Source organism: Puma concolor, chromosome E1, assembly GCF_028749965.1.
Source record: "Puma concolor isolate L17-30 chromosome E1, mPumCon1.1.hap2, whole genome shotgun sequence".
Lineage (NCBI taxonomy): Eukaryota > Metazoa > Chordata > Mammalia > Carnivora > Felidae > Puma > Puma concolor.
Genome location: NC_141680.1, coordinates 59,402,154 through 59,429,284, shown reverse-complemented (window position 1 = coordinate 59,429,284; position 27,131 = coordinate 59,402,154). Strand labels below are relative to the sequence as shown.

General features: G+C 54.2%; 1 protein-coding gene and 1 long non-coding RNA gene across 2 annotated transcripts in view; one reads left to right on the top strand and one right to left on the bottom strand.

The window, feature by feature from the left end:
* The window catches only part of SEC14L1 (SEC14 like lipid binding 1), a 90,180-nt gene that overhangs the window by 59,059 nt on the left and 3,990 nt on the right, over positions 1-27,131 (bottom strand). The gene's annotated exons all lie outside the window — the stretch shown is intronic.
* Positions 1,234-4,223, top strand: LOC147574552 (uncharacterized). The gene is made up of 3 exons (XR_015244320.1): positions 1,234-2,485; positions 2,798-3,515; positions 3,595-4,223. It is a non-coding gene; the product is annotated as an uncharacterized LOC147574552 (long non-coding RNA).

Sequence of the window (27,131 nt, the reverse complement as noted above, 5' to 3'; positions counted from 1 at the left end):
TTGTCGTCGGGCTCTGTGCTGACAGCGTGGAGCCTGCTTGGGATTCTCTCTCTCCTTCTCTCTCCGCCCCTCCCCTACTCACTCACGTGCTCTCTCTCTCTCTTAAAATAAACTTGAAAAGAAGAACCAGGTCTGTGTCCCATCAAATTGGAAGTTGCTTGGGTCCTAGGACCATATGCACTCAGTTTCTCCCACCTATCATGGAACCTGGCGTTTTTCCAGAGCCCTATTACATATTGGTTGGGTTGACGTCATGAGCCTTACATTCGGCCTTTATTCTTTTGTTTTTTAAATGTTTTTAACGTTTAATGCATTTTTGAGAGACAGAGAGAGTGCCAGCAGGGGAGGGGCAGAGAGAGAGGGAGACACAGAATCCCAAGCAGGTTCCAGGTTCTGGGTTGCAGCAACAGAGCCCGATGCAGGGTTCGAACCCATGAACCGTGAGATCATGACCTGAGCCAAGGTCGGCCGACCAACCGAATGAGCCACCCAGGCACACCCCCCGCACCCCCCACCCCCTAGCCTTTATTCTGAGTGCATTAAACACATCTCTCCATCCCATGGACTGAGCTGAAGCATCCTTGAGGGCGGTGGTCTCCCCACCCCGGTCTGTCCTCTGTGTCACCAGGCTAGGACATCTAGAGCCTAGGGAAGCAGCCTGGCTTAGGAGGCAAATTGTTGCGTGTGCCCTGAGAAGCACAGCACTCCTCCAGTGAGATTTAGGACAACAAAGGATGGCCTGAGGCCTTTCAGCTTCCGGGTCAGAGACATAAAAATAGCCAACCCAATCATACTTCTTTTTGGTTTGTTTGTTTGTTTCGCAAAATATAGTCCTGGCTTCTCCGCCCCGATGCAGCTGTGTGGCACTTTTCTTGTAGGCTAGAGGGGGACTTAGGTTAGCAAGCCAGCAGTGGGTCCCCAGGCTGCTCTGCTGGTGACACAAGCTGGGGGTGGGGTTGGTCTGGCAGGACCCACGGAGTGCTAACAAGGGACCGACCAAAGGTCACACAACAAGGGGACCCTGAGCGAGGAATGAGAAGCCAATCCCTCGGGGCGCCTGGGTGGCTCGGTCAGTTGAGCGTCAGACTTCAGTTCAGGTCGTGATCGCGCGGTTCATGGGTTCGAGCCCCGCGTCGAGCCTGCTTCAGATTCTGTGTCTCCCTCTCTCTGTTCCCCTCCCCTGCTCACACTCTGTCTCTCTCTCTCTCTCAAAAATAAATAAACATTAAAAAAAAAAGAAGAAGCTTGAGCCCTCTAAATCTGATCAATGAAGCATCTGTCCCAAGGCTAACTGTGGACGGCAGCCCTTTCAGTCTGTGGCCCAGAGGTCCCCCGCTTTCTCCGTGACACAGATAAAAGAGAGCCTGCCTCAGACCCCAAAATCTCCTGTTGCCCCAAAGGCTTTTGAACATGGTGGGGGGGGGGAGTATTTCCGCTCAATTCCTTATTTGGGGCGCCGCCCACAGCCAGCCTTCCGACAGCTCTGCCTCCAGAATGTTCTGTGGCCTCCCGCTGAGAACCACGCATCTGCTCATTTCACACCTCGCTGAAAATCCCATCTCTCAGCCCTTCCTACCATGGCAGCGCCTGATGGAACCATGGTTATAGCCCAGAGCAGCTTCGGAGGCCTTGCTCTTCCAAAAGGGGGGAAAAGAAATTTTTTTTTTTAATTGGATGTTGATGGGATTTGGTGTCAGAAAACGTTTCTCACAGGGTTTTCAAGCCTAGATAAGAAAACGTTTGTGAAAACCCTTTGTAAACGGTGAGGCTGTATGCAAAGGCTTCCTACAGCCGGACATCTTATAGCTCTGCCTCGGGAACTTCTGTAACCAGGGATTATTATGACCCTGCCTACGCCTCTGGTTGGTTGCTAGAACCATGCTCTGTTTATTTAGATAAGCCCTTCTCCATCTGAAATTTCCCCCCAAACCCAAAAATAACAAACACAGAGTGCTGATCAAAAGACCAGTCTTCGCCTGAACGGCTGGAGACACCGACCTGCCCGCTTTCTTGGTAAAGCGCCTTCGATAATTATCAGCTAGATAGGACTTGAAGGTGTCGGGGAAATGCAGGCAGAGGCAGTCACCTTGCTGAGCTGGGCACGGCAGCCCCGGTCACCGGTCACCCTCCACGTTCGGAGAACTCACTCCGCTCTGAAGTCCTAAGGCGACCTTCCTCCACACCCCCCGGGGACAAGAGGTACACCTTTGAACTTCACACAGCAGAGAAAGGAGACTTTTTACCACCAGCAGGCTCAGGAAGCACCCAAAGCCACAGGACAAAGACATCTCTGTCCTTGGTGACCAAGGCTGACCTCTGTGTCCGGGCTGGCCTTGTTGAAAGGTTCAGGACGTGCACCCGGAGAAGAGCTGCCATCACAGGCAGGGACGCGAAGGACTTCTCTGGGGACCGGCTTCTTAGAGGCTCAGAGAGTCTTTCTCCGGTGCTGACGACCTGAGTTCATCCCACACTCCAGGAAACCAAGGTACGGGGAGGCCTGGTTGTTTAAACCCCGCAGAGAGGGGCGCCTGGGTGGCTCAGTCGGTTGAGCGGCCGACTTCGGCTCAGGTCACGATCTCGCGGTCCGTGAGTTCGAGCCCCGCGTCGGGCTCTGTGCTGACAGCTCAGAGCCTGGAGCCTGTTTCCGATTCTGTGTCTCCCTCTCTCTGCCCCTCCCCCGTTCATGCTCTGTCTCTCTCTGTCTCAAAAATAAATAAACGTTAAAAAAAAAAAAATTTTAAACCCTGCAGAGAATTCAGAACTCGGGAGCCGGCTGACCATGCCTCTCTTCCCATAGGACATCCGAAGACGGCGCCCTCTTTAATTTAGTTACATTAAGAGCTCCAGCTGAGACCAAAACAGCCCCCTCGGCCACCTACCAACCGCATTGGGCCGGTGCCAGGCATTTCACGCCCATCCTCACTGATCCTCGGGAGAGCCCATTTTACAGATGGGGGCACCAAGGCACACACAGGGTAAACAACTTCCAGGGCACAGACTCTGAGCCCAACACCGACTCCAACGCTCACGGGGGGTTTTCACGTTGCATCAGCTTCTCCCCGTTTTGCATTTTCTTTCCTCCAGCTTCCAGATTTGTGTGCCCAGGTGTCGTGGTGGAAAGCCCATCACCCATAAGCACAGAAGGCATGTGAAATGCCAGGCGGCGTCCACCTGGCGGTGCGTGAGCGCCCGACGGACGGAGGCGCCCGTGCGTCCTCGGACATTCTGCCGAGCGCGGCTGAGCCAAGAACGTCTCTGGCCTTAAGCCATTTCCATATGGGCCCTGAGTAGCAGTCTGAACTGTCCCGACTTACAAATCCTTTAACTAACAAGTGGCAATAACCTGCACGACTTTTTAATGTTCCATTTATTCTTCCAAGCGTCTGTGGTTCGGAGATCTAGAATCGCGGCGCTCCTGAGTGCCGAGCACATGACATAACGGAGGGAAGAAACGCTCCACAGCTTTGCCAGCCAGGGAGGAAGTTCGAGTTTCAGCAGGCGCAGCGGAGTTAAAAGTACCCTGCACTCGGCGAGAATAATAGGAAGAATTTTCTTTCCCTTTCTTTACTTTTTTTTTTTTTTTTTTTTTGGTAGTAATCTCTGCCCCCGGCGTGGGGCTCGAACTCACAACCCCGAGATCAAGAGCGGCACGCAAGCGGACCCAGCAACACACTTCCGCCAAAGCCCTCCATGGCGGGGCCGACCACACGACGGTAATTTTAAGCTTTTAAAAAATTAGCGCAATTATTTATTTATTTTATTATGTTTCATTTTAGAGAGGGCATGCGCGCGTGTGTGAGCGGGGGGGGGAGAGAGAGAGAGAGAAAGGGAGAGAGGGTCTTAAGCAGGCTCCACGCCCAGAGCAGAGCCCGACGCGGGGCCCTGACCCGAGCCGATGTCAAGAGTCGGACGCTCGACCGACCGAGCCACCCAGGTGCCCCTGTCATTGTTTAAGTTATAAAATAACATCTGCCATAGTAGACTGTCTACAAGGCACCCATCCCACAGCTTCACTCCTCAACGCCCAACTTTGTTCAGGCATTTGCCCCCGTCCACGTTATGGGGCCCCAGGGCCACCTCCGGCAGGTAGACCAGGTGAGTCTAAGGCATCCCTTCTCCCACAGACAGATTTTTTTTTTAATTTTATTTTTACATTTATTTATTTTTTTTGAGAGACAAAGTGAGAGTGGGGGAGGGGCAGAGAGAGAGGGAGATGCAGAATCCGAAGCAGGCTCCAGGCTCCGAGCCATCGGCACAGAGCCCGACGCGGGGCTCGAACTTGTGAACCGCAGGAGCGTGACCTGAGCCGAAGTCGGAGGCTCAATCGACTGAGCCCCCCAGGCGCCCCTCCCACGGACAGATTTGGGAGTGAGCGTGTCACCCAGTTGTGACCAATGAGACCTGCAGGGGAGTCTGCCAGGGGGTGCCGGAAGGGTTCCCGCACTCTGAAAAGGGAGACACAGAAACAGAAGTCCCCTATGTCTGTGTCTGGCCCTGTTGTGCCTGCTCGGGTCCCTGAGGCTGCTACCGTTGGGCCGTGTGCATAAGAGGAGCCAGCGTTTGGTGGGGAGGATGCTGGGGCCTCGGGGAGGAGGTGGAAGAAGCAGAGGGAGTCTCTGGTGACGTGTCCTTGCCACGCGTGGGGCCCTCCTTCTGCCAGACATCCAGTCTCCTGAACCCATCGGCGTCCTCACCGGGCGGCCCAGTTTCACGCCACGTGTTCTGTTCCTCGTAGCGAAAAGCCACCCGAGCGCAGGCTCAACTTAGAAACGTGTTTAGGGGCGCCTGGGTGGCGCAGTCGGTTAAGCGTCCGACTTCAGCCAGGTCACGATCTCGCCGTCCGTGAGTTCGAGCCCCGCGTCGGGCTCTGGGCTGATGGCTCGGAGCCTGGAGCCTGTTTCCGATTCTGTGTCTCCCTCTCTCTCTGCCCCTCCCCCGTTCATGCTCTGTCTCTCTCTGTCCCAAAAATAAATAAACGTTGAAAAACAAAATTTTTTTAAAAAAAGAAACGTGTTTAAAGGCGGACGCACATACAGACATACAGAAGAAAAGAAAAATCACCTGCAATGCCACCAGGCCGTCATAACCACAACGTAGGTTTTGGTGACTTCCCGTCGCCCTTTGGTGGTGCCCATTTCGACGCGTCATTGCCTAAGGGCGACGCTCGCTGCCTGGAGAAAAAATTCCAACGGAGCGGTGGCCAAATGCAGAAAGCCCGAGCTGCCGTAACCCCTCCCTCTCGGTGGCGGACCCTTTGCGGTGTTTTCCGAGGCCTGAGCTGCCTGCCCCTGACTCATGAAGACCCACATGGTCTATTGAGCCCGCGGGTAAACTGCACTTTTTTTTTAATTTTTTTTTAATGTTTATTTATTTTTGAGACAGAGAGAGAGAGACAGAGCATGAACAGGGGAGGAGCAGAAAGAGAGGGAGACACAGAATCTGAAACAGGCTCCAGGCTCTGAGCTGTCAGCACAGAGCCTGACGCGGGGCTCGAACTCACGGACCGCGAGATCGTGACCTGGCTGAAGTCGGATGCTTAACCGACTGCGCCACCCAGGCGCCCCTAAACTGCACTTTCAAGATGGGGGTCAGAGAAGGGAGACGCAACGGGAGGGGCCGCTCCTACTCCATTCCGTAAGCGGGGCTGGCCTGGGCGGAGTGATAAGGTGGAGAGATCCCGGGCTTAGCGCCAAAGGATCCGGGCTCCCATTCCCGGGTCACAGTGGCAGGCGGTGTGGCCTTGGGCAGGACCCTTCACCGTTCTGGGACGAGTTGCTCGTCTGTAACACAGGAAGAATCACGCCTAGAGCTGTTGTAAGGGTTGGAGCGAACGCAGGCGGCGGGGCCACTGTTCAAAATCCTTGTCAGTTTCCCGTATCTTTAGAATTTCTAGACTCTTCTGCCATATCCTGAACCCCCTTTTCCCTGCTCTCTGCTGTCCTCGCTCTATCTGTGTCAACCGGGGGGTTCTTAGTCGCGGACAACGGAGTCCGCTGTGGCTGGTTCAAGCCAAAGGGGTTTCTGAAGGGGGGTGGGGGGGCAGGGAGCTCACGGGGTTACTGAGATGCCGCCACCGGGCAGGCTTCCAGGAACAACCGGAGAACCGGCTCATCGACGGGGCCGCACCAGGATCGGGAAGCTGCCAAGTCAGGATGTTGCTACCTTGGCTCCTGTCTCCAGAACCGGGCTGGCTCTGCCACAGTAGACGCCACCAACACCGTGCCCTGTCCCCTACCCCTGCCTGCGGCGTGAGTGCTGAGTCAAGTCTCCCGCGGAGCATGCGATTAGTTGAATCTAAATCGCACATCTGAGCGCCAGCGGGTCTTACGTTTCCGTGTTGGAAAGGGGACACCTGCAATCTGGAAATCTGAGCACAATCCACGTGTAGAGAGAGGTACAAAACCTCTGGGGCAGCCCCAGACTGTGGTGGGGAGAAGATCAAGGACACATGCTTGGGAGTCACGCACCTGCTTCCCCGTCCATCGGAGGTGACTCGGTGACGGGCTCCGGTGTGACCCCAGCTGAGCTCAGACGCGAGAGGCGAGGCCAGGAGACCGAACAGGCCATTCCTGAGGGTACATGGTTGATGGGTCCTGCACATTTTGTACTTTTAAGAACATGCTTGGGTGGGGTTCAGGACATGGTACCCCCAAATTTGGCATCTTGGCACGTTAAATATTGCAAGCTAAAGGAATTTGAGAAGACAACAGAAGCAGGAAGTTCAGGCCGACCTTCCTCCACTTTTCCCTGACATAGGTCATAATATCCTGACATGAGAGGCACCTGGGGGGCTCAGCTGGTTGAGCGTCTGACTCTTGATCTCAGCTCAGGTGTTGATCTCAAGGTCGTGAGTTCAGGCCCCACGTTGGGCTCCATGCTGGGCATGAAGCCTAGAAAGGAAAGAAAAGAAAGAGAGAAAGAGAGAAAGGAAAGAGAGAAAGAAAGAAAGAAAGAAAGAAAGAAAGAAAGAAAGAAAGAAAGAAAGAAAGAAAGAAAGAAAGAAAGAAAGAAAGAAAGAAAGAAAGAAAGAAAGAAAGGAAGGAAGGAAGGAAGGAAGGAAGGAAGGAAGGAAGGAAGGAAGGAAGGAAGAAATGAAGGAAGGGGAAGGGAAAAGAAAGGAAGAAAGAAAGAGGGAGGGAGGGAGGGAGGGAGGGAGGAAGGAAGGAAGGAAGGAAGGAAGGAAGGAAGGAAGGAAGAAATCGATCCTGGGGCACCTGAGTGGCTCAGTTGGTTAAGCGTCCAACTTCAGCTCAGGTCATGATCTCACGGTTCGTGGGTTCGAGCCTCACGACGGGCTCTGTGCTGACAGCTCAGAGCCTGGAGCCTGCTTCGGATTCTGTGTCTCCCTCTCTCTCCACGCCTCCCCTGTTCGTGCTCTGTCTCTCTCTCTCTCTCTCTTTCTCAGAAATAAATAAACATTAAAAAAAAAAAATCCTGATGTGAGAGGTGCCCTCTCTCCGCCCAGGGCAAAGGGGGCATCTCTGACGACAGGGGGACGCCAGGAAGAATCCCAACAAACGGCCCTTCCGAGCGTGCCCCCGCTCACCGCCCTTACCTCTAATTTTTGACCTGTCACATTCCTCCACGACCCTCCACTCGGCCTCAAACCCAGCACAAAAATACTCGGGTTTAACCGTTTCCTCACGTGTTCATTTCCTCGTGACAACTCCCCGTGTCACAAACAACTTCCACTCCGTAACCGCTGGGTGTTTATCTCCGCTAACGTCGTTGTTGGTTTGATTTTCAGACCTTGCCGGGGACATTCTTCCTCCCTGTGCTTGTCCACTTTTATCTCCAGTGGACGATCTCTCGGCCAGACTGGCCCTCTCCTCAGGGATGAAGATACTATTCATTACGTGCCCTCGGACGTGCTATTTTGCACTCACTCAGCCTAAGTGATGTTCATCACATACACCCCCCCGTTCTGCAGGCGGCTAAAAGAAACCCTGTTTCCTGTCCTGCCACAGAGCTGGACGCCTTCACGACAACCCGGTCTCCTCTCCCACCGGGTACGGGCCGTTTGTGAGCCTTTCCTCCAGCGACTGCGGTGATTTGAGCCTCGGTGTCTCAACTCCTGAGAGACGCAGGTGTTTCTTGCGTGGCTGGGGGCCTGGAAATGACCCGCAACCCCTAAGGAGGGTGGGTGGCCAAGTGATCTGCTGAAGACTCTTCTTTTCCTTCCCCCATCGCTGCGCACGGAGGCTCATGTTCCTGGCTGTTAATCTAGCTCTTGGGACCCTGCTCGGGAAGACAGCCAAGCCAGCCGCTGCCTCCCTCCCGTCGAAGAGGGTGGGGAGGCTACTGGAAGGTGCTAGTTACTTCTTTCCTGTTCCGGACCCCCTGGGATCACCTTGCCAGCCAAAGCCTGCGCTCCCTGCGTAAAAAGACAGGAACGCGCTTACAGAGGTGATGCTGATGTTACTAGAGACGCCAGCGGGTCTGTGTCCTACCCGCACGCATGTGAGAACAGTTACGTGACAGAGGCTCCCGTGCTGCGGAAATGTAACCTTGACTCAGGAAAGATGACCTTCTCTGGCCACAGCTCTCCCTGGGTTAAATGCCATTCCTGGACCGGCAGCTGGAAATACTCTGTCCTTTGTTACCTTTGGACTCAGTGGCGCCCAAGATTGCGTTACATAAGAGAAAAGCGTCCGTTGCCACTTGGAAAGTGTAGGGCTCAAAGGACAGTCTGACATGGGTGGAGACAAAGGGGCCTCATTCACATTCCTTCCCTTCTTTGTCCTTTCTAGTTAGGGTGACAGGTGTCCCGGTTGGCCCAAGGCAGTCTCCGGGTATGCCTGTGGACTCAGAGTAATTATTCACAATGCCCTCCTGTCGCTCTCAGAAGTGACCTGGTTGGACGACACATTTTAAGATCATCGGTTTGTAGCGGTCGAGAAGAGGGAGACAAGGCCTCTCTGTGGAGATGGACCCCCTTGAGAGCCTGCCCGGATAAGAGGCGTTAGGTTGAAGAAAGCAGCACTTTTTCCAAACCCTTCCAAAGAGCCCTCTGCGATGCCCACCCTTCGTGGCTCTGAGCAGCCACACACCCCCAGCTCGTGAGCCACTGGGGTGACCAAGCTAAGCCAGGTGGACCTGTTGGCCTTCTGGGTGTGATTAGAAAATCACATTATTCCTGCCAGCCAGCTGACCCCGCAGACGCCCAAGATGAAAGGCCAGTCTTGCTGCTGGGCCCCCAAGTCTCAGGCCTTCCGGTCGCAGGTTCAAGGGCACATGGGTGCCAGGCTGGCACAGGAGCTCTTGTTTTTAGGGTCTTCTGACCATGCCGGGTCCCATCACGGCCCATTCTGCCATCAACATAGATCCGCAGCCAGAGAGATGGGAATACGAGGGAGGGCCGGGCAGGGGTCTTCAGGGAGCCTCAAAGATCTGACACCCCCCCCCCCAAACTTAACCTTTTGCCTCCAGCTCCGCGGTAACGAAGGCACACCTAATCCCTCAGCCCTGAGAATGTTTCTTCCTGCAGGAGACGGCCAAGGCCAACAGGGGGATGGGTTTTCCTGAGCCATCGCTGGGGACAGACCAACTCCGTGGAGCAAATTCTCCTCTAGGGCTTGATCCGTGAAGTTACTCTATAATTCATCAGCTCCGTCTAGAAGCTGTGGAACACATCGATCACCATTAGGCTGTCAAAACATCCATTCAGCCGGCAAGAATAGCTTATTAGAGTTTTTAAAAATACCAGTCGTTTGCAAAGACGTTGGTCGGGTCTCTGCGTCTCTGCGTGCACCCAGAAAGTGCCTCTGCACACAGGTTAGTTCGCTAGCGTTTCCTGTGAAGAAGAGAGGCTGGAGACCGTGGGGGCTCAGCGGACCCAGAGAGCAACACCTATGGCATCAAAAGGATGCTGAACGCTTAATTTTGTAAACATGGGGTGTTGGCCTGTAAGTCACGGTCCAAAATCTCCCCCAGCCCGAGGCCTGGCCCCCACTCACATCCACAGTCCATGAAGAAGGGTCAATTCTACAGTCGGTGGGCAAGTATCTTGCCTGGTAGCTTTTTGGAGGAATGGGCAGAGGTTGCGGAAAAGTCTGTGGACCTCCACGGTTGTTCGAACACGCTGTCGCTGGCAAAAGTGCCTCTTTGAATTTCAAGTCAAAAATCCTGACCTTGTGTGTTTGTGTTAGTGCTCAGACTTGTAAACACAATACAAAAACAGCAAAAAAATACCGGGTTTCTTTTTTTTTTTTTTATGTTCATTTATTTTGGAGGGGGAGGGGCAGAGAGAGAGGGAGAGAGAGAATCCCAAGCAGGCTCCACGCTGATGGTGTGGAGCCCGACGTGGGGCTGGATCCCACGAACCCTGAGATCATGACCTGAGCCGAAATCGAGAATCAGACACTCAACAGGCTGAGCCTCCCAGGCGTCCCCAGAATAGTTGACTTGAATTCAACTTTGCCCCAAGAGCCAAGTCCATCGTGCTGGGGCTCAAGGGCTTGCTGTTCTGGGAAGCACACGCCTCTCTCCCTTTCTGGAACTTTGAGCCTCACCCACCTAGAAGGGCTTTTGTCCCAGTATCTGCTCTAAGAAATCCCACTCCACCCCTCACGGTTCCGTTCCTCCGTGTAACACCCAGATGCTAAGGTCAGAATTAATTCCTCTTTCCTCTGGACTCAGGGTCGGGGGTTTTGCTCACACAGTCATTAATGCTCTCATAATGGGGCGCCTGGGTGGCTCCGTCGGTTGAGCGTCCGACTTCAGCTCAGGTCACAATCTCGCAGTCCCTGAGTTCGAGGCCCGCGTCGGGCTCTGTGCTGACAGCTCAGAGCCTGGAGCCTGCTTGGGATGCTGTGGCTCCCTCTCTCTCTGCCCCTCCCCCGTTCGTGCTCTCCCATTCTAAAAATAAATGGAAACATTAAAAAAATAAAAGATACTGCCTGATTTAGCCATTCCACAGACACACCAACTCCCTCCAGGAGCGAGAACACCCCAAAATGGCCTCGTTCGCATCTTTACAGCCTTGTGAATTTTTGTAGGGTTTACAAAGACGTACGAGTCAAATCTCTTTTATTTCTTTCTTTTAATTTTCTTTACGGCACAATGAACGGACTTCAAAACGGGGCTTGACAGAGAGGCTTTTAAATGTAAGTGTTCCTGCTTTATTCTGCCAAGTACTCCCAGGTACTTGGAAAACATCTCCCACGACCAAACTTAGCTGTCAAAGGCCAAGGGCCTGGAGCATTAAGCAGATGATACGACCACAGAAACGCTCTGCCTGACAGTCCCCAGGAGAAAAACCCACATTTGCATCCAGCGGTCTATCTGTAACCGGTGGACGTCAGACCCAGGAAAGAGCTGGAAGGGGGAAGTTTTCTGGAGTGAATGATTCAAGGCAAAACAAGAAAACAGATCTGAAAGTAGGACCTGAGGGGACCTTTGTTCCAGCAGTTCATGGCGGTGGGCCTCCAGAAAATGCGAGCCCACGGGGACTTAATGGTTTGACGTTTGTGCCTGACTCCTGAATCAGGAGGTGGGGTGGAGGGAAAGCAGAGGCTCCTAGGACCTCTACGCTAATGGCATTTATCACAGATCTCCAGGGGATCCACACGGTATTGTTAGAAAGGTCTCACTTAGGGCACCTGGGTGGCTCAGTCGGTTAAGCATCTGACCTTGGCTCAGGTCACGATCTTATAGTTGGTGAGTCTGAGCCCCACTTTGCTTTGGGTGAGCCCCGCTTCTCTCTCTCTCTCTCTCTCTCTCTCTGACCCTTGTGGGATTCTCTCTCTCTCTCTGCCCCTCCCTCACCTGTACCCTCTCTCTCAAAAATAAAATTAGGGGCGCCTGGGTGGCTCAGTCGGTTCAACATCTGACTTCGGCTCAGTTCATTATCTCACTGTTCATGAGTTCGAGCCCTGCATCAGGCACTGTGCTGACGGCTCAGAGCCTGGAGCCTACTTCGGATTCTGTCTCCATCTCTCTCTGCCCCTCCCCTGTTCATGCACTGTCTCTGTCTCTCTCTCTCTCTCAAATATCAATAAACATTAAAAGTTTTTTAAAATAATAATCATAAATAAAATAAAATAAAATAAAATAAAATAAAATAAAATAAAATAAAATAAAATAAATAATAAATAAAAAGGTCTCACTTAAGCAGGGATAGCACAGACAGTGGCCTCTCCTTCCCACCCTGGGGAGTATTTTATTTAGGTCTATGAGTTAGGATAAGAGGTTGTGTTTACAGCACATCAGGAGCAACTATGGCCTAATGTGGAAACAATAAGAAGGGATAGCTCGTGTTTAACTGTGTCGCACTCACAGGAAGCACGGAGGCCTCGGAGATCTTCACTTCTGAACTGCTGTTTGTCCCAAAGACAGTGGTCCGCTCGGCCCGGCAGTGTTTCCGGGAAGGACGTGCCGACAGACAGATTCCCCCAGGCTGGTATCCGTTCTTAACTGGTTCTTCACCTGCTGTGTGGCCGCAGCTACATTTTCGGGTGCATTTTGGCCCCGTGATCCAGAAGGTGCCCAAGAGTGGGGGGGTGGGGCTGGCCGGGAAGCAACCGTGCGGACGCTCCCGTGGTCAGAGGTAGCACTGCCCCGTCTGGGACACGGGGGGAGGTGAGCGGGCGAACTTGCGGGGACAAGGAACCTCGGAGTATCGTCATGTGTTTGTTTCACCTGTTTGCAAAAAACTCCCATGTGGAGCATCCTTTTGTTTCAAAAGTTAAACCTGAAAGCCTGATGGGAGTTTTAAGCAGAAGAGCGGTTCTTCTGGCTGAGAAGATGGCTCTCGCCTGTCCAGGAGCACGAGAGGCTCCAAGGGCGGTGACAACGCGTGGCGGTCTGCTCGAGGCTTCGGTGCTCTGGGTTCATCTCTTTGAACGTCAGAGGCTCAGGCACGCGATCAGGTGCTCAGCACCACACTGGGATGCTCTCGCCTCGGCGAGTGGCGTGAGATTCAAATTGCCTCACTGCAAAAGCGGTACATGCATTCCCAGGAAAACTTCTGAAAATACAGACGAGGGAAAAAAGGGGCGGGGCGTGGGCGGAAGACCAGCCTTCTCAACTTTTTCGGGTATGCCCGCGCTCGGCAGAAGGATGTCGCCCAGTGTCCACATCCGAAGCCTGGAACCTGTGATATGTTAGGTCACACAGGGGATAAGGGGCCACACGATGAAGCCGATGGAATTAAGGGTGCTAATCAGCTGACCTTAAAATACGGAGATCAGGGGCGCCTGGCCGGCTCACTGGGTAGTGCACGTGACTCTTGAACTCGGGGTTGTGAGTTCGGGCCCCATGTCGGGGGCAGAGATCACTTGAAAGTAAAATCTTCAATGGGGCCCCTGGGTGGCTCAGTCGGTCAAGCGTCTGACTTTGGTCTAGGTCGTGATCTCACCATTCCCGAATTGGAGCCCCAAGTCGGGCTCTGTGCTGACAGCTCAGAGCCCGGGGCCCGTTTCGGATTCTGTGTCTCCCTCTCTCTCTGCCCCTCCCCTGCTCATGCTCTGTCTCTCTCTCTCTCTCTCTCTCTCTCTCTCTCAAAAATAAATCAACGCTAGGGGCGCCTGGGTGGCTCAGTCGGTTAAGCATCCGACTTCAGCTCAGGTCACGATCTTGCGGTCCGTGAGTTCGAGCCCCGCGTCGGGCTCTGGGCTGATGGCTCAGAGCCTGGAGCCTGCTTCCCATTCTGTGTCTCCCTCTCTCTCTCTGCCCCTCCCCCGTTCATGCTCTGTCTCTCTCTGTCTCAAAAATAGATAAACGTTAAAAAAAAAAATTATAAAAAAAAATAAATCAACGCTAAACAAATTTTTTTAAATAAAAAGTAATAAACTCTTCAAAAAATAAATAAATACAAACAAAACAGAGAGATCAGCCGGGATTCTCCAGGTAGCCCAACGGAATCACAACGGTCTTTCTGTAGGGTCCTTGATTTCAGCTCAGCGAGACCTGAGCCGCACTTCAGACTCCCAGAACTATAACGAAAACACATTTGTGTTGTTTCAGGCCACTGAGTTTGTGGGAATTTGTTACAGCAGCTGCAGGAAAGAAACACGATGCCCCCCCTCCCAAGGTCTTCTTTGCATATACATTTGCCACCAAAAAAAGGGACCATACTGTACATGCTATTTTTTAATGATTTTTTTTTTTTAATGTTTATTTATTTTTAAGAAAGAGAGAGACAGAGCACGAGCCGGGGAGGGGCAGGAAGAGAGGAAGACACAGAATCCGAAGCAGGCGCCAGGCTCTGAGCCATCAGCACAGAGCCCGACGCGGGGCTCGGACCCACAAACCGCGAGATCATGACCTGAACCGAAGTTGGGACGCTCAGCCAACTGAGCCCCCCCCCAGGCGCCCCTTTAATGACCTTTTATTGAGGCACAGCGTTCAAACAAAATCCCGGATCCTCAGCAAACAGGTGGAGGTCAGGGAGAGGCACACCTGTGTGACCACAGCCCCAGGTCAAGAGCTCTTCCTTGACCAGTTCCCTTCCCCCAGAAACCCCTCACCCTACTCCCGGTCACCCACTCCCCAGAGGGAGTGAGCCCACTATAATTCTTCGACACCACGGCCTAGTGCTCCTGTCCGTGACCTTCCCAGACAAAGTCACACAGTCAGCACACGGCGGGCTGGCCTTTTCATGGAGCCGTAATTCACACACAGCAAAGAGCACAAAATCTAGGCATGTCTTCACATTCGCAGACACGGATTAACTGCCCTGATAAGGTGAGTCTCAGGACCAGGTCCCCAAAGCTCCCTCCCCACTGCTGGCCGGTCCCCCGTCCTCCCCAAATAACTAGTTTTCTGACCTCTGTCACCACAGAATGACTTGTGTCCGATTTGGGACTCTGTGTAAACGGCACCCTACCGGATGCGGAGACCTTCGTCCTCGCCCATCGACATGCCATGAGCACTTCCCACCGCACGGCCATGCTCTGCCTCGTTCGCTCGGCTGCCCCTTTCTGTCTCGGGCTGCTTCCGGTGTTCGGTTGATGTTGAGAATAAAACATCTGAGACACCCCAGGCTTCTCCGGCTCACAGAGGCCAGGGGTACAGATCCGCGGCCTGGTTCTCACGCTTGGTTCCAGCCACGTCCAGAACTGATGGAAAGGAGACTGTCCACCCCCCACCCTCAGAAACAGTTGTTTCCTGACAGTCCCAGGGTCCAGGCCGCTGCCTCTCCTCGCGACCTGGCAACCAAGAGGGTATTTCCTCTCTGAGCTCCGTCAACCGGCGTCTGATTACTCCGGCTGGCAAGTCACGGCCGGGAGCTTCGTGTTCCAAGACAGGAACTTTTCTCATGTATTCTTTGGAAGACAAAGAAAGTTCCTCAACGCAAACCAAGTAAACGCGCCCACGCCTCCCTTCTGGGGAATGTGACCGGGGTTGACACCAGGGCCGTTGGCCTGTGGTTGGTCCCAACTATTGTGTTTGCCCCAAAAGTGCGGGATTCGGAAGCACAGGGGAGCCCGGCGTATTCCAAGGAAAATGTTTGCAAGCTGACAAATGATGATAAGATATGACCTCACTTTCAAAAAATGTGCATAGTAGGGTGTTAGCTTTTTTTTTTTTTTTAAGTTTATTTATTTTTGAGAGAGAGAGAGAGAGAGAGAGAGAGAGACACAAAGTGCGAGTGGGGGAGGTGCAAAGGGAGAGGGAGACACAGAATCTGAAGCAGGCTCCAGGCTCCGAGCTGTCAGCACAGGGTCCAATGCGGGGCTCGAACTCACGGACTGCGAGGTCGTGACCTGAGCTGAAGTCAGACGCTCAACTGACCAAGCCACCCAGGCACCCCCAGACGTATAATGTAAACACTGCTGAAAGCAGATAGAAAGCACAGCTTTGAACACCTAGTTTCAGCCATTCCTCCTTCAGAGAGAAGCACTTAAAACGCCTGATGAAACACGCTTTGCTACTGTGTCACGGGACTTTTGTCTTGGGACGGCCACAGTTCTCACGGACCTGAGATGAAGGCACATTTGGGGTGGGAGACGCCGCGCGTGCCCACGATAACTTGTAACATTGGGGTCCCCTCCCTCTGGCCCCGCCTCAGGTCCCGTGGGAAAGAGCGAGAGCCCCCCGGGGCCAGGCCACCCTCTGCGCCTGTCCCCGACACACACCAGGGCCGCAGGCTGCAGGCCTCGGGTTGGGATGACAGGTCAACTCGGCACCTGGGGACGCGGGATGAAGGTGCCGGAAGAGCCGAGCCGGGCCTGGCGGCATCACCATCAGATGCTACCAAACACGTGGTGTGTGCTTACCCGACAGGCTGGCGGGGCTGAAAACAAGGACACAAATCCCAGCCCCAAAGTGTCCCCTTTGCAGACTGTGGAATGGTACCCATCGGCAAAGGCCCTTCGTCACAGGGACTTTTGGGGGCTGCTGACGCTCTAGCACAAGAAAGCTCCAAAAGCACTCGACTGTCCGCTCGTGTGGGACCTTTAGAACTTCTAGAACCTGGGGCGCCTGGGTGGCTCAGTCGGTTGAGCATCTGACTTCGACTCAGGTCATGATCTCACAGTCCGTGAGTTCGAGCCCCGCGTCGGGCTCTGTGCTGCCAGCTCGGAGCCCGGAGCCTGCTTCGGATTCTGTGTCTCCCCCTCTCTCTGCCCCTCCCCTGCTCATGCTCTGTCTCTCTCTGTCTCAAAAATAAATAAAAAAATAAAAAACATTAAAAAAAAAAAAAAAGAACTTCTAGAACCTCTGTCAAATGAGCCTGTGTGCCGTTGCGGGCAAGAAAGTCAAGAGAAGCGCCTCTCACCGCGCCCCCTTTCGACGTCTTCGTGAACTGCCTCCGACAGAGAACAGAAACCCGTCCGAGACATTTTGTATTTGTGCTTACTTTGACTCGTTTATGTTTTGTGAGCTTCAACGCAGACGAACGAGACTCTTGTCACTGCCTGTCGCTGGGTGGGTCAGGCACGGCCCGCGTCCAAACCCCGACACTCGCTGGCTGCGGGGCCCTGGCAGCGGCTGTCCCTCCAACCCCCACGCCCTCATCTGCAGGGTGGGGGACAATGGGGCCTCAGAAATCTGTCTGGAGGAGCAGTGAACGAGATGAAGGCAGTGAGCCAGGCCCGGCACCCAGGGCGGTGAGGGGTCCTTGGGTGGAAAAGCAGTTCTCCGCCCGCGCTCTCCCCCTGTGGGTGGACAGCGCGGGCGGCCGAATGAATGAGACCCTTCATTGCTACCCCGGAATCTCAGGTCACGGGGGCTGCGCGGTGAGCCTCTGGCTTTCTGCAGGACAGAAGCGACTCCTTCCCAGCAAATCACAGCCCCGCGGGGGTAAACGAGGGCTTGTAGGTGGACACGCCAGGCCCTGCTCGTGGGGCCCGGTGGGCTGTGCGGGCAGGACTCAAGGGAAGTCAGCTGCGGGGTGAGGCCAGGTCACGGCGGGAGGTGGGGGGCGGGGGGGGATGCCGGGGCCTCCAGGCTGGGGCCTGCTTCTTGCCTGACTCTGGAAAGGGCCTGAGTGATTTCAACTTCCCCTTACTTGGGAGGAGGGAAGTACAGGATGTCCTGGACTCCCAGCAAAGTCAGATAAGAAGGAAGCCAGTGAACGGGTCCAGAGCGAGAGGGGTTTTTGGAGCTGTTTGATTTTCCGAGCTCGCTTTATCTGCCCGAACGCAGAGCCTCCGGAGAGGATCCAAGGGTCGCAAGTGCCCTTCCCAGGCTGAGGAGCAGAGCATAAGCTAGCACTCCCCCCCCACAAGTAGGATAAGGAATGGGGTTTAAGTCCTTGCCGTGGTGACGTGGGAAACTAAGGCAGAGGAGAAACTAAATTCCCTTACTGCCTACAGCCTGCTGACGAGTCCTGGAAATGAGCAGAATGACCTTCCTCTAGGAGCTCGGCTGCCTCGATGGTGACACTTTGCGGGGGGCAAAAGGGAATCTCGGCTTAACGTGATCCCAACCTCGGGGACCTTGTAAGTCAACTTCCTTTATCTCGACGGCCCCAAGCTACATGCTGGCAATCCCACTCCAAGCTCATGGCCCCCGATACACATCTGAAGGGTCTCAGGACGGAGGTTTTGCTAAATGGTAATAAATTGAGTTTTCCTAGCAACAGCTAGCCCCTCAAGGTCCCGGAAACCTTGCTTCCAAGATTCCTCAGAGACGTACGCTGTCCCTGCCCCCCTCCCCACCTGAGGGGATACAACCCGTCACCCATCACAACCCCAGCGCAGCTCTTCCTGCCCACGGGTCCCGTCCCCCTGTCCCCGTGCTTTAACAAAACGCCTTTTGGCACCCAAGACGTCTCGAGAATTCTTTCTCGGCTGTCGGCTCCGGACCCCACGAACCCCACCATCACCCCAAAACATCACCAGCGGCACTGTCGCAAAACCATCACGCCTGTCACCTATTCAAAAGGCTCATTATCTTTTCTAGAAGTCTTGCTTTCCTGCAAGTGTCCTCCCCTCCTCTCCCCAGGAGCCCTCACTTCTAGCCTCTTTTTCTGCAAACTCCCGCTACCGGCATGAATACAAATCGGCCTTTCTCTTGCTAAACTGTCTTTGTCCGTTTCACCTGCAGGCCTCCAAAGAACGTGAGAGGGTAGGAGGGTTCACATCTCGTTACTACTACCGGTAAGGAAAATGAATGCAGTGACACTTGTTAAGGACGGTGAGGTGAGGTCGACTCTATTCAGGACCTTCAAGATGGAGATGGGACGGCAGGGACGTGCCGTGGGGGAGAGAGATGGGGTTCGACTCTTGCTAACGCTGCATTTGATGAGGAAGTGCATGAATGGGCCGACGAGAAGGTCCAGGCACCTGACTGAAGTTTGGTCCAAGAGCCCTGGATAACAACAGACCTCTCCACCAAGGTAGAAGAGAACAGTGCTATAAGCGTTAAACCACATAATAGGCGTTAAGACCACCCCCAGGCCACCCGCTGAAGGGACCGCAAACACAGAAAGAAAACGTGCTCTTTGCGTTCAGTCCTCACGTAGGTTTGCGATTAACGTGGGGCCGGTGGAGTCTGGCCGTCCCCTCCCAGGACACAGAGGGCATTAGCCTCTTCACATCTCAAAGATTAGGCTCTCTGGGCCCAGGGAAGACATTCCTGAGTTGGGAGCCGCCTGAGACTCATTCAGCCACAAACAGATTAGCAGGGCAGAGAAAGAGAGGCTGGGAATATAGGGAGTAGGGGTGGGGGAGGCTCTTCCCTTGTTCCTTTGCTTTCCTTTTTTTTTTTTTTTTTTTAATTAATTAATTTTTTTGTTCCTTTACTTTTCAACAATGCCTTATTTTTACAGGGTTTCGGATTCTTCAAAAAAAAATTTTTTTTAATGTTTATTTAATTTTGAAGGAGACAGGAAGACGGCATGAGCGGGAGAAGAGCAGAGAGAGAAGGAGACACAGGATCTGAGCTGTCAGCACACAGCCCGACGCGGGGCTCGAACTCCCGGACCGTGAGATCGTGACCTGAGCTGAAGTCGGACGCTTAACCGACGGAGCCACCCAGGCGCCCTTCCCAACTGCTTTTAAATCCCCGTGTTCTCAGAGACCAGGGAACAAGGGCCACCAACACCGGCTGGGCGTGGGGCCGCCCCTCTTTTCCCGAGGTCCCCAGACCTCGACAGCGGTGTGCCTGACCTACCAGAAATGCCAGAACTACTTGTTAGGCTTCCGCGCCGGGCCCGTGCTTTCCCGTGGGAAGTAGAGTTCCTCAATGTGACAGTTCTGGCGTCAGCGCTGGATTAGACACATCCAATCATTTCCCGGTAGGAAGGAGGACAAGTCACTGATGCTATGCACGTAGTTCCTTAGCTGGGAAAGGACTTTCCAAGGCATCGCGGCACGGCCCGATCGCTGCCAGGAACAGGTTGTGGACCAGGCCCGTCTACATACGCTAAATTTCTAGCAGACTGTGACGGACTCCGCAAACTTATACACAAAGGTCAAATCTTGGGGGTTTGCTCCCAGAACCAGGTGGGAGGCCTTGAACAAGCTGCTGACCTGGAGAGTCTGCTGGGCTCTGCATCTACCTCCTGCCCTTACCGAGAGCCGACCGAGGGGCGTGGGGCGCTCAGGAAAGCATCAGGCTGTGTTTGCTGCCTGAGCCGCAACTGTAAGCATTTCCACCGGAAGGAAACTCCAGTCCGCAGGCACGGGTCCCGTGGGCCCAGCCTCTGCTCCGAGAACGTGTTGACTGAAGGGGAGAACAGACCCCCTCGATATGCCTCTTTGGCATGTTATCTTAAATTGGTTATTTTTAAAAAACTGCAGGCACAAAAGCTCTGAACGTAGGGGAGACGTACCCTTTGGTAAGAGAGAGACGTTTCATTCTAAGAGAAATCTCCACGGATGCGGGGCTCTCCGGAGATCTCTAGAAACTCATCAGTGGAGGCGGTGTGGACTTATATGCACACCACACCCTCGCCTTGTTGGTGGTGCTTTTCCTGGCCCCCTCCCACAACTGATCCCTCACCCCGACATCTCCTAGGTCTTTAGCCGGAGGTGGTATTTAAGGTGATGGCTTTGGCCATTTGGGGGAGCGACTCCGTTTTTTTCTGCCATGTTCACAGGAGGTATGCATTTGATTAAACTTTTGTTTTTCTTTTTTTTTTTTTTTAATTTTCTTTTTAACGTTTATTTATTTTTGAGACAGAGAAAGACGGAGCATGAACAGGGGAGGGGCAGGGAGAGAGGGAGACACAGAATCCGAGGCAGGTTCCGGGCTCCAAGCCGTCAGCACAGAGCCCGACGCAGGGCTCGAACTCACGGACCGCGAGATCATGACCTGAGCCGAAGTCAGACGCTTAACCGACTGGGCCACCCAGGCGCCCCTAAACTTTTGTTTTTCTCCTGGTAATCTACCTCGTGTCAATTCAATTATCAGCCCAGCCAAAGAACAGTAAAGGGCAGAAGGAAACTTCTTCCGCCCCTGCAGCCTCATCCTCCACACCTGCTCCCCCTCCCCCACCCCACTCCTCCCACGAAGGAAGTGTCCTTTTTGCTGAACTCTTCGGTGGCAGATCCCTGGTCAGAGCATTCTCCCTGGTGGGAGAGAATCACCCCCACAATCATCCTTAACAAGACAGTCTCTGGTTCCTAAGTCGGGATTTGTTTTTTGACACGGGGCAGCACAACAGCAGAGGCCTTGGTGGGGAGACCATGCACTTTGGGGTCGGGAAGCACAGGGTTCAGGTCCCAGGGCCACCCCGCTAGTGGTGACCTGTTGTGAGGCCTTTGCACATGCTGTTCCTGCCACCTGGAATGCCCTTCCCTCCTCATTCCTGGCCCATGGCTTCCTGTGATTCAGCTTTCCGTGCAGACACCAGCAGGGAGGACTTCCCTCTCCTCCAAGCCAAGCGGGAGCCCCAGCCGCACCCAAGAGCAGAGCGGGGACCTTTCCCCAGCCGTGGTGACTCTCGTCCCCCCTGTATCCCCGGGGCCTAGCACGGTCTCTGCGTGTGTCACCCACATTTGTGAATGAGGAAGTGGACACTGGCCTCTGACCCCAGCAGTCACCTGTCCTTGCTGAGCCTCCTCCCCCCACATGAGTCAAGAAGTTTGAGGAGGGAACATTTGCAAATTACTTGGAACCTACCGGACCGGTAAGAAATCTTGCTTTCCATTCTCTCTCCATTATAGAATATTTCCTTTTCTCTCCAATTCTGGAAAGCGTTCAAATCAACCTCACAAGGATTAATGAGGGGAAGGTTGGGACAAAGATTCTTTGTCAGGCTCCTGAACCGTCTGGCAGCCCCATCCGCGAACTTCCTTGTCAAATCCAGTTTTAGCAAGAACCCTGCTGAGTCAGTTTCACAGAACCACCCTCCGCTTCCCAGATACCTGACTGGGTTCCCCATCCTCCACCGGCCCCTGGGTGACCTCTGACCCCCCCCCCCCCCCCCCCCCCCCCCCGGCCTGCCTCCGGCCAGAATCCTGCTGACAATCCTGCTGGGTCGGATCAGCCAGAAGCCCCCTGCCCCGTGATGTATTGTCCTCGTAGCGATTTTCCACCCGCTGCCCTCCTCCTGCTCCCTCACCGTAAATCCCCACCTGTCCCCGCTACATTTGGAATCGAACCCCGTTCCATACTGATGTCTCTTTTCCTTTATTGCAATCGTTCTGGATAAAACCTGTTTTTACCACTTTAATCCAGGCGCTGATTTCTGACAGCTGGGAGGTTTTTTGTTTTTTGTTTTTATATTATATTTCATGTGACCTTGGTTTTATGAGGCAAACGGCAAGGAGATGTTTATCATTGCTTCTTGCTGTGGCTAGCTGTAGAAGAGGCCTCACAGAACCCAGTGTATATAAGGAGGGAGTTCAGGGTCAGATTCTAGGCCCAGGTGCACAGACTGTAAGAAATAACCACTCCATGCTGCACAGGTAAGGCCTTCCCTAATATAGGAAACTGGCTCGTGTGTGTGTGTGTGTGTGTGTAGATACTGCTGGTAACTACAACTGGGTATGTGCCACACAAATGAAACCCACACCCAAGCCTATCATCAATGGGAGACGTACCTAGCAACCAAAAATGCCCTCCGTCACTCCTCAAAGGGTGGCCCCCCAGACCAGCATCCCTCGGGAGCTCATGAGAAATGCAGAGTTCCAGGCCCCACCGCAGCCCTGCTGCACCAGAATCTGCATTTGACAGATATCTGGTGGGGGACGGTGGTTGTGCACAGGTTGTTTGGGAAGTGCTGACCCGGGCAACACTTTTCGTTTATGTTCTTAGAACCGAAATGCAGCAAGATGCATTCCTGAGCAAGTCAGAGGCGAGGTCTAGGTCAAAAAGAGGGTATCAAGATTGGTCTAGGGGCGCCTGGCAGGCTCAGTCGGAGCACGCAACTCTTAATCTCGGGGTCGTTTGAGCCTCACTCGGGGGTAGAGATTACTTAAAAATAAAATCTTACCCCCCCCCCCAAATTAGTCTAAACCTGGTTTGGGACGGAGACTTTTTTTGAAAAAAATCTGTTCTTACCACTTTAATCCAGCTGTGATTTTTGACAGATGATAAAATTCTTAGCCTCCTTCTGGGAAAATTGGCCTCCCTGATATAATCTGCAAGGAATTTCCTAGGAAACCTACCCACCCAGATGACCTTTAGCTGGGACTCTTTTTGTATTTACTCTAACAATAATCCAACCTCCCCTGTAAAATAATCCAAATTTCCCTGCAAAATACAAAATTCCTAACTGAGATCAGCTTGGGGACTGGCCTCCTGGGGCCTCTCCCCTTGCACCCGAGATTGTAACAAAACCGTAACAACGTTCCCACCACAGCTGAATTGTCTGCAAAGTCTTTCACACATCTAAGCAACAGACCGAATGGACAGATCAGGAGATGCGGTTGACCTTGTGCAAAGTTAGGCAGAGAGGCTCCGGGCCCTGCAGGAATGAGAGTTGGCCACCAAGGAAAGTTCGGCCACGGAAACCACGAGACAACAACTAGGCGGGGAACAGGAAGGAGACGCAGAGGGTCTGGCCAGACGAGTCCAGGAGGCGGGCGACTGTTGTGTCCGCGTGACAACCGTGAACGCTAGCCGAACAGAAATCGCGCAGGAGGACTGTACTGGAGGACGGCGAAGGAGAAGCAGAGGGGGTCCGTGAGTGCTCTGCCTGAATCCGCCAGAAAGGCAGTCAGCGGGCAAGGCTCAAGACGATGGGTCAAAAGGCGCAGCGCACGGGTGTTACTCAGAAACAGGAGACCCGCACGCTTGGAAGACAGAGCCGCACGAAGCGGGCGCCGAGGCCAGGCCCCTGGGAAGCCGGGCGCCGGGAGCTGCTGTTCAGCGCCAGCCTTTTAATCCTCTGCGCTTTGCAACTTGTGCGTCATTACTGTGGGGGGAAAAAACTAAAGGCAAACACCCAGCAGGGCTCCCACGTATCTACAATGACCGGAGAAGGAACACCTTTCTTTTACTTTGACTCCTTCCTCTCTCCTATCTCCTCCGTTGACTTTCAAAGGGGTGCAGCGAACAAAGAAGGCACGTGGGTGAAGGGGACTCCGCCCAGAGCTCACCCCGCTAGAGGACAACCGAGGAAAATTCCCAAAGGGGCACGCATGTCAGAAGTTGGGCTTTAGGAACCGTATCCCACGGGCGGGGGGGATGGGGGGGCACCGCCACAAAGACGGAACACACACGGCTCACAGAGCCTCTAGTGGAGGTCAGGGTAAAAACCCAAGTCTGGTTTTCACAAAGAATTTGTCGTCCGAAGAAAGGCCAAGTCTTATTTTAATTCCACCCGGTAATCTGGGCGCTGTGCTGACGGCCGCTGCATTCTGGAGCGGTGCTGGGTGACCATCCCACAACCCCACGGCTGCCGGGCCCGGACACACGTGACCTTCCAATGACTCACTCGGCTCCGTATTTAACTAAGTCTGCAATAAAAGAACGAGTTTTCTGCTGTGGCTGCATTACTGGTCTGCACAAATACCGGAACGAATAGCTGTTTTAGCCACATTCGTTATGGATGGCCACGTGAAACCGGGACAAGCCTCGGCCTCGTAAAGGTTCGAGGAGAATGCGCTTTCTGTAGCCTTCTTGGCGGTAATTTAAATGAAAACACGTCTACGGTTCGTCGAGAAAGCAAGGAGGGACACGGCTCCTGCGAGGGGGCAACAGGCGAGAAAAAAAAAAACCAGCGGGTGAGTCCTAGGACGGAGTCCCGCGTGCCCGGGGCCCTGCTGCTCTGAGACGAGACGTGTGGCCCGACTCCGGCTTCATCCGCGAGGTGAAAGGCACCAGGTCGGCTGTCCCAGGAGCTTACACCCAAATGTCTCTTCCCGGGTCAGTCATCCCGGGGACACCACAGTCACGGCTCAGCAGGGCCGAGTGGGAGCCTCCCACAGCTGCCAAGGGGAGGGACACACTGTGCAGATCTTGGATCCTCTCAGGGGGGCAAATCTGCTGACACAGGAACAGGAAATGCTTCGAATGCAAACTACTCTGTTGGGGGGGGGGATGGTCTCTAAAAGATGAGAGAAGACATGTAAGCTAGTGACACCCACTTGGGGAGTAAAGGCCAGACTTTCCTACAAGGCCCCGCAAGACCCCACGCCCCCGGCCGCTCCAACCCGGCTCAGAAAAGCCTTGTTCACTCACCATCGTGCCGGGCTGGACCGGCTGCCTTTGCACTGGCTTTTCCCTCTGCCCCACCCCCGCGCTTCCATATTGTCACGTGACTTCTTCTCGTCCCTTAGGATTTGGGCCCTTTCCTGACGACCCCATCTGAAACTGACCTCCCCCCCCATCCACCCACCCCTCCACTCTGGCCCCGTTTTCCTTTTCTGCAGAGCACACACCCTGCGTCTCCACCTCTTTAAGGACTGGGTTCTGGTCCCCCCTGCTCCAGAATGGAAGGGCTCCGGGGGCGGGGAGTTTCCTGTGACTGGCTCCCGTCCCGGCCTCATGTGGCCAGCAGGAGGCGCCCAACCTACCGTTTGTTCAATTCATCAGAAAGCGGTCAACCAGGGCCACAAACCGGAGAACATTTAGTACTCTGCCTAAAATTAAGCTTCGGGATCGCAACTCTTTCCCCCGATTCAGCAGCACTTTCCAAGTGGACGACAACCAGCAGTCCAGACCTCACCAGCTCGGCCTAGATCTTGTTCAGCTTTGGTCTGTACCTTTCAACCGCAACTATGAGCAGCGTTCTCTCGAGAGATGCCTCTAAACCCTTCACACACGGTCTGGCACCTCAAATACTGGTTTGTGTATTGCACTGGGGTCCTTACCAAAGAAAATCTGCTCACACGGAGTAAAGCCACCTGTTGTCGGGTGGGGGAATCCGGAGTGAATCCGGATGGAACGTCACATCACCCTCTTCTCCCCAAGCGCCAGTGTCCCGTGCCCGGGTTTGCTTCAGCTCGTCCACGACATGATCAACACCTCCCAGACACCGTGTGCAACTGGGACACCCTGGCAGATTCCTAACAAAGAGCCCAGCCCTGCAGATTAACCTTCCGCATAACTTTCTGGTGAAATAAGGGCTCGGCTGCATTAAAAACCTAGAACTGGACCAAGTTGCCAAAGAGAGCAGGGTGGTGTGGGATTGCAGAGAGGGAGCTTCAGAACCATGACTCGCTGTAACTCTTCTGCGGTTGTTTTCATTCCGTTTCCTGCTACAGGCCTTTTGTGTTCCACGGCTGTCGTTGACATTAAAAATCACTTGTCGCGGACCACGCGTTTCGGGATCTACTGCTACGCTGAAGAGTCTTTGGCAGCCTGGGCTCCTGCCCCTACTTCAACCCTCTCTCACACAATCCAGAGGAACAAAAGCCAGAGATGCTGAAGCCCAAGGACGTCCTACCGCAGCCTATTTCAAATTATGTGTTCTTTGGGGAAAACACCGTCGCCGCGCCCAGGCAGACATGAAGGAGCTGCGACCGAAGGAGCGGGAGACCGCTGGCATCAGCCCCACGAAACGTCCTCCCGAGTCCCCTCCCGTGGGTTCGGGGCTGCCCTCCCCTCGCCGACAGCGCCCAGCACACCGCATTCGTGCACCGAGGTGCAGTCGCAAAGGCGGGAGGCAGGTTCAGAGTCAAGCAGCCCCATCAGGGGAGCGCTCCAGCAGACTGAGAAGGCAAGCAGGCATCCTGAGGGCTGCGGGACTGCCAAAGAGGACCGCGTGGTCTCAGCCCACACCACCCCGCATCAGAGCATCCCTTCCCCTGTCCCGGGCAGGCTCTTCCACCCCAGGTCTCAGACCAAGCCACGCAGACCCACCGGGGACGACACTCGAGCACCCGCCCCCGCCATCATCGATGTCAATCGGGAACGGAAGACGGCACGTGCACATCACAGATGACTGCCCAGCCAAAGCACATCCGGTTTAGCCTTTCCCGCCCCGGAAACACCACGTTCCTGCTCAGGGGGGCCCAGAACGATCTGAGGCCCCCGGTGAACCTACCGAAGCAGAGGCTGCGGTAACTCACTGCACCAGTCTGCAGACAGAGCCCACGGCTGCTCCGCCGGACGCCACCGAGGCCAGACCGGGCCCTGCCCACGGCCACAGTGGCCGTTTGCCCTCAAGAAAAACACCGCAGGAGAGCAAAGCAGGAAGCGGGCGTCGAAGCTGCTTATTATTCCAGAAATGCCAACAACACACGCTGTGTTCCCCAGTACACACGTCTTAACACCATGTCAGTCTGGGCAACTGATACTTCCGCCAAAGACGAGCGTGTAGAGGGCGGGTGACCACACCGAGAGTCACG